Raw genomic sequence first — 13,843 nt, 5'->3', positions numbered from 1 at the left:
CAAAAATTAAACAGAGAATTGCCATTCCATCCAGCAACCCACTTCTGAGAGAATCCTCAAAATCGCTGGGAGTGGAGACCGAACAGGTGCTTGGACGACTGTGTTCGCTGTAGCATCTTCCCCAGCAGCCAAAGGGCAGACGCACGGCGTTTCCTGGGAGATGGTGCGTATACAAAATGGGGTCCATCCACGCCACGGGCGATTATTCACCTGGCCGGGGGGTGTGGGGGCCTCACCTCCCAACACTGCCGAAGCCTGTGGACGTGGGGCCCAGGTGCGGGGGAAGCGGTCAGAATTTCTCTGAGGCGGAAGATACGGATGGAGGTTAAGATCGAGTCGATGGATGAGACCTGCCCCGAAGCTCGGGACCCCTGCCTCCTCCAACAAAGGGTGTTTTGGGATGCCCCCTTAGGGCTCCCTCTGGGCCAGTTCAGTTCTGGAGATGATGGGTTCTCTTGCTCTACCCTCCTCGTGTTCCGGAGGGTCCGGTCAAGGCGGAACTCACCAGATACTCCGTCTGAGTGCAAGCATCGCAGGCAGTGGTGAAGCCAGGGTATTCCGTGTCTTTGAACAACGCGGTAAAAGGGGGCTATCGCCACTTTCTTGTCTCCCCCTCGTTGAGGAGGGTTGTGCTGGAAGGTGGGTAGCCCTGACCATGAACGCACGAACCCCAGGCTCACCCTAGGCTAGTGCTCAGGGCCTTCTGCATGCTACATTTGCTGGAAGTGTGGGGACAAAACGTGCTTTGATTCTGATTTTTACGGATCTTCTCCGGTCGTAATCGTTTTTGTTTCGTTGGCACTGTTAGAATACCACCTTCTTGTGATTATGCGGTATGCCCCAAGCCCTCGAATGCCCCCAGTCATGGTGAGGCTCGCACAGCGAGCGTCCTTTTGGGCGTAAAATGTTCTTCAGTAACACTGTCACTTTTACCGTCTACAAAGTTCATCCCCATCTGGGGGGCTCACTGCACGCCTCCAACTAGGAGCAGCACCTACTGTTAACCACAGCAGAACATGTGTGTCTTCATGATGAAAAACCACATTCTTGTCGTGCCTTCAGTAACCTCTCCTCGGTTCCCTTTGATGGGAAAAGTGATAGCGACATCATGTACTCACTTTCCTGCCATTGTCAGTAAACTTCTTTTCAGCCTTTGTTTCTTGGATGGGAAGTCTGGCTTTTGGAATGAGCCTTTCCTCTTCTGAGGCGTGCTATCACTGTGAAATTCCCGTAACATAACACAGACCCTTTAAAGGGGCTTCTAGCACATTCACAGCGTTCTCTACCCACCAGTTCTATCTAGATCTAGAACATTCCCATCACCCCAAACGGAAACCCCGTACCCACTGAGCAGACACTCCTCACTGCCCCTACATTTGCTGTCTGCTCTCCATGTCTATGGGATCTATCCATTCTGGGTATTTCACATATATGGAGTCGTATGTATGATACGTGACCTTTTGTGCCTGGCTTCTTCCACTTGCCATAGAATTTCTGAGGTTCTCCCATGGGGTAGCACCTGCAGTACCCCATTCACTTCCACGGCTGAATCATACTCATTGTATGGAGAGACCACAATTTGTCCATTTCATCCATTCATGGGCATTTACGGGGTTCCCACCTTAGGGCCATTGTGGCTCGTGCTACTGTGGACGTGCACGTACAATTACCTGTGTGAGTGCCTGTTTTCGATTCTTCTGGGTACAGACTTCGGAACGGAATGGCTGTGCCTTCTGGCAATTGTCTAACTTTTTCAGGAACTGCCAGACTGCTTCCCACAGTGGCTGCATCACGTCCATTCCCAGCAGCAGTTTGTGAGGGTTCCAGATTTCTCCACACCCTTGCTAGCACTCGCTCTTTTCCCTTTCTTAGAAGTTCTAGCCATCGTGGTGGGTGTGAGGATGGTGACATTCTGAGGAGTTTATCTTGAGCTTCTGACAGATGGGACATTTCACAAATTCCATCCAGCTTCCGCCCTGGGGAAGGGCCAGGAAGAGTCTGGAGAAAATCTGAATCAGACCTTCGTCCCCACGGACTGGACCCTCACTCTTGCCCACAGTGCAAACGCTGTGCTGCTGAGGCGAAGTGGACATTGACGTCAAGGTCAAGGACCTTGCTCTGAATGTTTTAGTCATCAGGCCTGAGATTTCCCCGAGGATATCCTGCCGGCCAGGGCATCCAGTGTGTCTGTCAAGAGCAGTTGGAATGATCAGCTAATGAAAAGGAGCTTCCTCTGTGCTAATTATCACCAACTTCCACCCTTAGTGGGAAAGTCACGGTCGGAAAACCTATTTCCATCTCTTCCCTTCCTTTTGTTCTAAGTGACGTTAAAAATAAAAATTACCCCAGAAGGAGACGTCTAGTTTGAATGTCTCTGCATAAACCTCAAGGGCTCCTGAGAGTCTTGCGGCACACTTGACAAAAGCATTCCTGAGAAACATTTCTTAAAAGCCAGCAGACGCTGTGAAAGGAGTGGAGGGACCATGTGCTGTGACCCCCATCCCACCAGGTGATCTGATGCAGATCTACGTGTTACTCGCTGGGAGACAGGACAAAGGAAAAAGCATCATTAAATCACGTATCTTCTGGGATGAAGTGCCTGTTATAGGTTTTATTTTTAAAAATCTTTAAAAACGTTTCTATTTTTGAGAGAGTGCAAGACGGGGTGGGACAGAGAGAGGGGGACAGAGGATCTGAAGCGGGCTCTGCACCAACAGCCATTAGCTGTTGGGGCTCGAACTCACGAAGCAGGAGATCATGAGCTGAGCTGAAGTCGGACGCTCAACTGACTGAGCCGCCCAGGCGCCCCCGTCTTGGTTTGAAAAAACGGTTTACCTTACTTTACCCCCATGCCAAACACGTGACAACTGTCACCCCCACTTGAGAGGAGACAGCGGGGGCTCTGGAAGGAGCCCAGTATCGTGAAGTCGGGTCGGGGAGTGGGCCGGTTCTGAAGCTTCCGTGTTCCATTACATCATTGCTGCTCCGAGTGAGGTCCTCGACCTGAACCAGCTTCACCTGGGAGCTTGAGAGAAATGCGGAGTCCCAGGCTTGGCCCGGACCCTCCTGGAGCTTCAGTGACCACCCTCCCCGGGGGGTTTCTTTGTACAGTAGCCCGGGAGGCTTACTGCTCAACACCCCTCCCCCTGCGACGTTCTTACAGAAGCAGGTATCTTTTAATAAAAATCTCATTTAATAAAAAATGAAGTCGGGTCTTAGAAGAACAGTTGAGTGTTTACTGCATCAGGCAGAGGAAGATCTAATATTTACGTTTGTTAAGTACTATTTCTAATGAACTTTTCTGGGTCTTAGGCTTCAGTGGGATCTGCAACAGGCCAGAACCAACTTTGCTCCCTGTGAGGACGGAAGGTTGCTCATCATGTCTCCTTCTTGAAATCACTCCTGGAGCCCGTGTGGGATCCAGGGTCGGCGGTGGAAGCTGAAGTCTGAAAAGGTGGATAGAATGCGTCCAGACTTGAATACACATTGCTCAAATACCGTGGCTGCGGCCAGAATGCACTTCAAGGCCTGAGACTCTTACTAAGCTTTCCTGAACTTGGAATTTTCACTTCTGAGGAAAGGGCAGAATATAACCAGCTATGTGCCCGCGGGGGTGACTCCGGGCCTGCGGACGCGGATGCGAAGGTGGGGTGCTGATCATGAAGCGGGGCCCGAGAAGCGTGGCCTCACACGCGGCCCCAAAGGGGTGCCTGTTTCCATCCGCAGCTTGTTAACCTTACAGCTCTCTGTGGGGAGGAAGGTAAAAAAAAAAAAATAGCTTCCTTTATCAGAGAAGGATAAAGAGAAATGTTTCCAAGGATAAAACCCTGCTTCACTGCACATCAGGATTTTTAATTTACAGTACAGTATTTTCCTGCTCGAATAAGAATAAGCTTTTCACTTACTGGCCAACATGTGAATAGTAGGAAATCCCTTCTCTTTCTGAAGTTGAGTCTTCCTGTCTTGCCTTTTATGGGCAGCGGGCCCCAGCAGACACCCCATATCCTCTCCCGTCCCCTGGGGGGCCCCTCCCTTCCTTGGCTGCTGGCGGTGCGTTCCAGGCCTTCCCGGCCCTTCCGATGCTGTCCTTCTCGGTGACCCTCTGGGGATTCCAGCCCAGGTCCCAGCTCGTTAGAAAATACGTCAAATGGCCCAGAAGCTGGGCAGGGCTACCTTTTAGGATCCGAGAAAACAATTCCTTCAGCTACAACTCAGACTTTGCCACCGTTCTTAGGGTGAGCGAGTTTTTTTTTTTTATTTTTTTTATTTAAAAAAAAAATTTTTTTCAACGTTTATTTATTTTTGGGACAGAGAAAGACAGAGCATGAACGGGGGAGGGGCAGAGAGAGAGGGAGACACAGAATCGGAAACAGGCTCCAGGCTCTGAGCCATCAGCCCAGAGCCTGACGCGGGGCTCGAACTCCCGGACCGAGAGATCGTGACCTGGCTGAAGTCGGACGCTCAACCGACTGCGCCACCCAGGCGCCCCACGAGTTTTTTGATGGCCCTGGCCGGGTGAGTCTGTACCATTTTCTGAGCTCATGATAACGTGGAGGCATCGGAACAGGACAGAACCTGTATGATAACAATCAGCAGTAACGAGCAGCCGCCCGATCCACGCGAGACAGAGCCCGTGGTCGGTCCGCCACCCTTTGTCTATGGCTTCTTTGGTGTAACAGAACACCAGCCCTGCCCCGGCTACCATTCCAAATCATGGATTCCACCTATATGAGGTAGAACTATACTGGCCTTGGAAGTCCTGCTCTCCAAAATTATTTGGCACTGACCACAGCACCAGCATCTATGCAAAGCAAATACATCCACACGTAAGGAAATAAACCGTGACCCTCATCTGGCTCCACGTACACATGTGTGGTCAAAAAGGGTCACAGACCCGAGTGTAGGAGCTAAAACTCTAACTTTCTGAAGGAAAGCACACAGGGAAGAGTCTTAGCGACTTTGCATTAGGCAACCGTTTCTTAGACGCGCCCCAGAGATCATGAACCATAAAAGAAAAATGTTGAAAACACCAGAAGGCTTGATCTTAAAGGTACCATCAAGAAACAAAGAGCAGCTACAGATGGGGGGGCATATTTCCAGAACACATATGTCTGATACGTGACTTTTGTCCAGAGTACAGACAGAACACCCAGAAATCGAGGACAGAGACACTCGATATGAGATCTGAACCCACTCTTCCTCAGAGAAGACGACCAGAGGGAAGCCAGTCCACACTGCTGCCACCAGGGAGGGCTACGGTCAGGACAGCCCCCTAGGGGTGGGTCGCCCGGCAGGACGGCGTGCCAGGACCATGCCGGGGAGGCTGCCGGTGTGATGCGGAATGGGCAGCCTCTCTGGGAAAGTGTGGCAGTTTCTTTCTTTCTTTTTTTTTTTTTTTTAACGTTTATTTATTTTTGGGACAGAGAGAGACAGAGCATGAATGGGGGAGGGGCAGAAAGAGAGGGAGACACAGAATCGGAAACAGGCTCCAGGCTCTGAGCCATCAGTCCAGAGCCTGACGCGGGGCTCGCACTCACGGACCGCGAGATCGTGACCTGGCTGAAGTCAGACGCTTAACCGACTGCGCCACCCAGGCGCCCCCCCCCCCCCCGGCAGTTTCTTATAAAGTTAAACATCCACTTACTGTAAGACCTGTAGGTAAATGTTCATAGCGGTTTGGTTTATTTCAGCTGAAACCCTGGATGTCCAGCGGCTGATGAGTGTAGGAACTGGTACGTTCGTAAAATGGAATACCACTTAGCAACACGAGGGGGGAAATGACCTGATGTGTGCAACATGGAGGACGGATCTCAGGGCGTCATGGTGAGGGAAGCTCATCCCACCCATCCCGCTGGTAGGATGCTATGCTGATATCTGACTTACGACATTCAGAGAAAGCCAAACTAGGCACAGGAAACAGAGCAGTGGTGGCCGGGGGTGGAGGCAGAGGGAGGGAAGAGACTGAGACTTTTGGGGGTCATGGACCTGTCTTCCTTCACAATTACATGTAGCTGTACACGACTGTCAGTATCCACTAAATTGCATGCAAAACATTACCTCGACAAAATTAACTTAAATACAAATGAAGAGAAGAGTCTGGTAAAGACACACATTAAGAAGACAAGTCTGGGGGCGCCTGGGTGGCTCAGTCAGTTGAGCGTCTGACTTCAGCCCAGCTCATGATCTCAGGGTTCATGAGTTTGAGCCCCACATCGGGCTCTGTGTGGACGGCTCGGAGCCTGAAGCCTGCTTCGGATTCTGTGTCTCCTCTCCCTCTCCCCCTCCCCTGCTCACACTCTCTCTCTCTCTTAAAAATAATAAACATGAAAAAGTAAAGGGGCGTCTGGGTGGCTCAGTCGGTTAAGTGTCCGATTTTGGCTCACGTCATGATCTCATGGTCTGTGGGTTTGAGCCCTGCATTGGGCTCTGTGCTGGGAGCCTGGAGCTTGCTTCGAATTCTGTGTCTCCCTCTCTCTCTCTGCCCCTCCCCCATTCATGCTCTGTCTCTTTCAAAAATAAATAAATGTTAAAAAAAAAAGAAAAAAAAAAAAGAAGAGAAGCCTGAAGTTCATGGGCTTGTTGGATACGACCAAGTCCTTCTGGAATATTCTTACGAATGAATTTATAAGGTCACTAATGTTTCGGAAAGGAAGAAGGAAGAGAGGACACTTTTAAAACGCCTTATTAAAAAAACACTTAGCCAAATGCTTTTTAAAAATGTCTGCCAGGGAGATGAAAAAAAAAAAAAAAAAAAAAAAAAACCAAACTGCAGAAACTAAGGGCTGGTCTGGAGTCCAGTCCGGAATCTGGTCTGTGGCGTGTGATGTGGACAGAAAGGAGGGCTGTCCGCACTCAGCCCGCCGAGTGGCCGGACTGGAAGTGGGTCAGGACCAAAGAGAAGACCAGGCGGTCCTGGCCTCCACGATGCACAGTCTTCAGAAAGAACACACCAGAGGCATCACCTCTACTCGCAAGATGCTGCTGTACAGTTTTACCTGAAATGAGTCACATTTTACAGCAGAGGAGAAATGGGTCATCTCCCGGTCCCCACCCACAGGAGCAGGACGTCTGCAAACTCTGCTCCTTCTTCTAAAAATAGGCAGCACATGGGCCGTCCCACTCGATGGCTTTTACCCCAATGTGAGGCCACGCTTTTTACAGTCTGGATGTGACGCTGCCTGGCATACGTCAGAAAAGCCGAACTTCTGGGAAAGCCTTCCCCTGCTTGCGGCAATAAATACATTTGCCTGAACGCGACTGCTTGCCTAACACACCGACTTGGTTTCTCAAGCCTCCTGGCCCCCAAGAAGACACGGAGTTGGATGTGGATGAACTGAGGGCCTCGGGGAGCCCAGAAGGCAGCCAAGAATGGGCTGGAAGAGCAGATTCTGGGACCACAGGTGTCCCATAGGCAGGAAATGCTCTAACTGAGCTCTGACTACACGGGAAACAGTATTAGTGCCCAGAGTAACCGCAGCAAATGGCCTTCGTGTCCTTATGAGTGATATAAGGGCTTCTGGCTATACTCAGGTATCAGAAAGTGATAACCAGAATACGAGGCGATTTTGGAGTTACCAAATCAGGCAACCGCAGGTAACTAAAACAGCCGTCTACGTGTACGGCCTCAGTGGAGACCATTCATTTCCATGTGCCAAGGCTCCGCCGGTCTCCTTAGATCATACTCCTAGGCCACGCTCGAGTGTGACGTGACTCACGGCAGACCCTGTGCGTTTCTCTCCCGGCCCCGTGATTGGCAAACAAGCCCTGGGGGTGATGCCTGCACACAGGGGAGCCGCAGAAGACACCCGTGTGTGGGGCCTCCCGATGCTGGCTCCCCTGTTGAGGTCATCGACTGGCCGGCAGGAGTGCAGAATGCTTTTTGGATGTTGGTGGCATGGACCAGGAGCAGGACCAACAGTTCTATCTAGCTTGCTTTTAGACTAAACACAGTCACCTGAAAGAAAACTATTCTCGAGGTTGGCATTATATTGATTTTTTTAAATATTTATTCTTGAGAGAGAGAGAGAGCATGCACACGAGCAGGGGAGAGGCAGAGAGAGAGAGGGAGACACAGAATCAGAAGCAGGCTCCAGGCTCCGAACTGTCAGCACAGAGTCCGAAGTGGGGTTCGAACCCACAAACCATGAGATCGTGACCTGGGCTGAAGTCGGATGCTTAACCCACTGAACCACCCAGGTGCCCCTGGAAATCCATATTTTTAACAAGGTCCCCAAGCAACTCAGATGCAAAGCCAGGTTTTGGAGTCAGGGGACAAATATAATTCTCACACAGGACAGGTGAGGGGACAGCCCAGGGAGGTGGAGGTCTTAACCCACAGCTCTGCTGGCCCTCCGCCCGAGAGCACTTCATGACGTCCTTCTGATGACGCTCCAGGTGTCCCTGCCACGGTCAGGGTGACCCCCTCCGCTGACTCTAGGGGCCTGTATGCTTGTGTTCGTCAAGTGAATGTAAGACCTCCTCTCACTTTACGACCCAAGGACTGCTTCCTCACTTCCCTGCACAGAGGACTGTGTGACCCTCCCCAAGGTGGACGGGAACTGTAGCCCAGCAAAATGCGTCAGGATGGAACTTTCCATATTTTCAGCATTTACAATGTTTTTGCTTCCAAGAGTTAAAGAAGAAAACTCCCGAGGGTCAGTGACCTTATTCCAGTGATTGAAAAAACTCCAGCAGGGGCCATACTGGTTCACTCTGGTTGCTTTGGATCTGATAATGCTCCTATATCCAGTCTTTGGAGACTCCCGGGGTCCCCTTGGGAGGACCTGAAACCCCCACCACTCATTTCAAAGGGAGCCGGTCTCCACAGAGCCCAAGAGCAGACTGTTTCCCAGAACACTATGCAGTTTGGGGCCGTTCTCTTGATCCCTTGTAACATTTTGTTTTCTGAGGATAATGATTTCATTCCCTTTAACAAAATGGGACATCCCTCACCTTTTAAAAGAAAACCTGGCTAATGTACCCCAGAGTAAGTCATTAGAAGTTTTAAGAGCAGTAACCATGTTTTATGCGCATTTTGTGAGAAGTTGGAAGTGATGAGTTCAAACAATGGATGCAGTTATGCATTTAAGTTCAGATCCAGCTGTGGAAAAGCAGCTTGGCTCGGAGCAAGTCAGGGCTGACGGAGGTCCCCGTGGTCACAGGAAGCATCACTGTGTGCACTGTCCTACCCTAGAAGGCTGGGTAAGCCCTGAAGGTAGTGGTTTGTCACTTGCGTAGGCCTTAGGGCTCCTGAGTGCGGGGTGACATGGGACGCTCCCCGCCAAGTGGCCTGACGGACGTTCCCAACACCAACGTCCCTTACCTACAGGTGTTGGGAAAAGGCTTTCTGCTTGTAGACCACTTTTACGACCATTATAATGAGTTCATGGTTTCTGGGGCACTTTTGAAGCACAGTGCCAGTGCATAAGGCTGTGGGGGGCTATCACCCTCTGGTTCTGTCCCCCAGTATGCCAAAGTGTGTCACCTACAGCCTTAGATCCCTCCCTCACTCTGCTCCAGCCCTCGGAATTACTGACTACCGGCCGGGCAGGTAATCTGGTTCTGCACTGTTGGGGAGAGGGCTTTTCAGGCGTCAGCGTGGATCACAAAGGCAGAGCACCCAGACACATGGGGAGGGATGCCGGCCTTATCAAAACTGTGTATGATCGGATAAAGAAAGATCAGCCGCCGAAATCAAGACCTAGGAAACCAGGCCAGGGTTTTGGAATGCCAGGACTCCTGCCCCAGGGATTTACTTCTGGTAATCTTTGAACCACGCTGTTTTGAGAACAACTGTTAGCAATAAACGGAACACGCTGGAACCATTCTGCACAACCACCGTAGCTCAGGAGGAGCAGAGGTTACGGACAAAAGGGGTGTTTGCCAACGGGGGTCTGGGAAAAGCTATAAAAGGAAGCTTTTCGACACTAGCTGAATGTTTCTTTTTAGAATAAAAATTTCACTCTGTATCAACGGAAGACACCTTCTCACTGCCTCCTCCTACACTGCAGGTCAGAGGAACGCGGTGCAGTTCCCGCGGCTGGCACTAGGTGGCAGTCAGTCGCGCTTTTGGGAGCGAGACCCCGCCCCACTTCAGACTTCAGGTTTGTCGCGTCCAAGATTTTGGGACTGTTCTGGGTGACGATGACCCCCTTCCGTGGGACAGAGGGCAGGCCCCTCAGTTGTTACGGGGAGCTAACCTCCCAGGGGAAAAATTCTGATGAAAATGTTCACGGCAGAATTCCAACGGTGTCGAAAGAGCGTATCAAATTCCGATTTTCTCTTCACGGGGCACTTGAACTAACAGTAATTAATTATCTTGTACTTCCCTTCCCTTTTGACTTGCCCAAAGGAATGTGTTCTAAGTACACAGAAATAGCGGAGGACCCGTTAGACCCAGACCCAGTGCAGAGTTCCGGGAGACAGCAAAGTAATAAGTGCAACCAACATTTCTAGAGTGGAGCATTCACGGTGCGGAAAACTTTCCACCAGCAAACGGATTTAATCCCCATGGCACCTCTACGGGGCAGGTGCTGTTCCCATATTGGCTCCGAGGACGGATTTGTGCCCAGCTTTGTGGGACGTGCCCAGAAGGCAATGTCGAGGCACCTACGAACGCCCCTTGAGTAACGGACATGACTTGGGACCCTCAATCATCTGTTTCACTGATCTTCACGAGGCTACAACAAAGCCAAAAGCAATGGCCAAAGTGACAAAGCCAAACAGATGTTACGCCTGGGGTTCGCGCAGACCCAACAGAACAGAGCCAGTCACCTCCCTGGGAGATTATCTGAGAACCTGCTTCTCTGCTTTAACCCAACGCTGCTCAATTGCCGCCATTTCACGGCTCATTAATCCGCCTCCTGCTAGAAAGTGACCGGGGCAGAAAGAGAAGGTGAAACTCCAAGTCACTTCTGTTACTTTTTAGCAACTCTGGTCAAGAGGTATGCAGGGGGGGCGGGGGCTGCAGGCTGAGACATCAGGACACAGGGAGGGGGGCAGCTGGACGCATCCCATGACTGCACTCTCTCTGGCACCCATGCATACTCGCTGTTGGGGGAAGACCATGTTAGCAGACTTCTCAACGGTTGAGGAGGTTTTTATGGTAAGACGATTGGATCGCTAAGTATTTCCTGAACAAAGGGTACGCTGGATCTGTGAGAGTAAGTTTTCAGATACACGGAACTTGCTGGAAAATCACCTCTGGCAAGAATAAGTTCCTCGGGGAGAGGCCCATCGGGACAAAGCAGAGCCCAAGACAGGAAACAGGGCCATGTACTGCTAGTGTCTTTTCTTTTTCTTGTTTTAAGGTTTTTAAAAATGTTTATTTGAGAGAGAGACAGAGAGAGAGGGAGAGAGAGAATCCCAAGCAGGCTCCACACCATCAGCACAGAGCCTGACGTTGGGCTCGCACCCATGAACTGTGAGATCATGACCTGAGCCGAGATCAGGAGTCAGACGCTTAACTGACTGAGCCACCCTGGTGCCCCCGCCAGAGCCGTTTCTAAGGGGAGGCGAGACTCCCCTGGAGGGAGGGAGGAGACCATGTCAGAACTGGCAGCTACTTGGTTGGGAACACAGTAAAAAGGTGTGAAAGTGGCTTCTAACTGGATGTGGCAGAGATGTTACGGGACAGAGAATGGGAGCTGTTTCCAAGAGCAGGCGTAGAAGGAACCCCCAGAAGAGGCGTGTAGAAGACGCTGGCAGGGGCCCGGATCGTCTGCATCGGGAGTGCAGGGCATCCACAGTCCCCAGCTGTGTGGGGCTGTCCCAGCAGGGGCAGATGCTGGTGGTCCATCAATGACCGAGTTACAGATTTGTGCAGAGAGCTCGAAGAACCCCCAGGATGTCAGAAGCACATTAGGACATCTAAACATAGATTTACTTACGGACACGTGGAATTGTAAGCTTGGGAACAACTCCTAGAGAAGGACATAGCGCTATCTAACTTGGGGCCCAAGTGGTCTGGACCCGGTAACGTGGCTAGGTCGTGGTGAGCGGCCAGCCATATTCTAGTTCATTAATTTTGCACACTCCACGTTGCCCTTGAAGTTTGGTGCTGGGGGAGGTTACGTGGCAGATAGTGAAACCAGATCAAAGTTCAGTCTCCTTATTTACATCTTTAAAAGTGTCTAACATTTTGGAAACGGTTCCACAGAGTATTTGTTGCAAAGATATTATCAATAATGACATCTAGGGGCCCCTGGGTGGCTCAGTCGGTTAAGCATCTGACTTCGGCTCAGGTCACGATCTCACGGTTTTTAGGTTCGAGCCCCGCGTCGGGCTCCGTGCTGACAGCTCGGAGCCCGGAGCCTGCTTTGGAGTCTGTGTCTCCTTCTCTCTCTCTGCCCCTCTCCTGCTTGAGCATACGCTCTCTCTCTATCTCTCTCTCTCTCTCTCTCTCTCTCTCAGAAATAAACATTAAAACATTAAAAAACAATAACATCTCGTGCACTGGTGGAGATTCTGGAACTGCTGAGCAGAGGCACGTGATGATGGCGACTGTCCTCGGCCACAGAGTGGATGTGTGAGCTGAAGGTCCGTATCCGCCATCAGGGTTAAATCCCGCTAACAAAGGGCTGGCAAGCACAGTCGTGTCTGACACAGCAGATGGCTATCTGGACATCCTGGACTTCCCTCCGAAGACTCCCCGGTCTAGAGTAGCTATTTGGATCAACACTGAACACACATCCGCAATTAAAAAAAGAACAACAAACCACGAGAAATTGATCTTTTTTCAGTCTGGTGGAAAGATAATGGATGGCTCATTTGTACAGACATGAAACCCGGGGTCCTGGGCGGGAGGAAACCAAATGACATTAACACCCATTCCAGAGAAGTGACTCAGCTATGTGCTGTCCTCCTGACAGGGGCAGAAACAACCTCCAGAATGCTCGTTCTTCTCAAAGCCATTTGCTGGGAAGAGAAATAGCAATTTTCATCCACAAAATGGGAGGCGACCACGCCACACAGCCACCCCTCCAAGGCACATGCTCACTGCTGATGTGCTCCTTCGAAGACCGTGTGGCCCGAGACAAGATGCACACGGTTCACCGAAAAGACAGGGAGCCGCGACGGGGAGGCTCGGAACACAGACCTGGAGGCGGGCCGATCGGCACGCATGGTTCCTGCTGTCTGTGGGAGCTGGAAAAAACATGGCAGAGTTCATCCATCACACGGCTGGAGCCCAGCATCCTTGCGAGCTTCCCCCCAGAAAGCCCTGCCCTTCAGTCTTGGGAGGATGTTCCCTTCTGTGCTGCATGTGGCCGTGTTGTTGTCCATCACAGTCACGGCCTTGTCGGTTGGTCCCTTTCTGCACGTGGTGGGCCACAGGTCGGGGTAACACCATGAAGGTTAGGGGTTTCCTCTCCGCCAGTCTGGGTCGCTGACCCTCCAGTGGATTCCAATCCTAAACGCAGCGGAGGGGAAGAAGAATGTCCGCAGAAAATACAGAAAGAAGAACACACGAGCAAACAGGAGATACGGACCATGAGACGTCACCCCTCGTCCCTACTTGTGCACGGACAAAGGAGGCCACGTCCTCACTGGTGCAGCCTCTCGTGCGTTTCTCTGATTTAGACGCGCTGCTGGTTACGAATGACACTCACTATCTGCTTCCCGTCGGGGATTTATGGGCAACGGCCGCTCAGTTCAGCAGTGATTTCTTTGAGCCACAAGATTCCTCCTTGTCAAGCAAAACAGTAGCGCTTTCTGGGACGCCTCCATCTGATGCGCCAGGAAGGAATTCAGGAGGCAGAGGCTGGCATGGCTTTTCCCTCTGATAGTGATTCACTGGAAAATGATTTCCCATCAAGAACGGGCTTCCATTTCTTTAGCGGCTTTT

General features: G+C 51.2%; 1 protein-coding gene across 1 annotated transcript in view; it reads right to left on the bottom strand.

Annotated features, from left to right (window-relative positions):
- COL4A2 (collagen type IV alpha 2 chain) overlaps window positions 1–13,843 on the bottom strand; it is a 172,700-nt gene that overhangs the window by 72,583 nt on the left and 86,274 nt on the right. The gene's annotated exons all lie outside the window — the stretch shown is intronic.

Source organism: Lynx canadensis, chromosome A1 (genome assembly GCF_007474595.2).
Source record: "Lynx canadensis isolate LIC74 chromosome A1, mLynCan4.pri.v2, whole genome shotgun sequence".
NCBI lineage: Eukaryota > Metazoa > Chordata > Mammalia > Carnivora > Felidae > Lynx > Lynx canadensis.
Note: the sequence above shows the minus strand (reverse complement) of the source record. Positions and strands in the feature narration are given on the sequence as shown.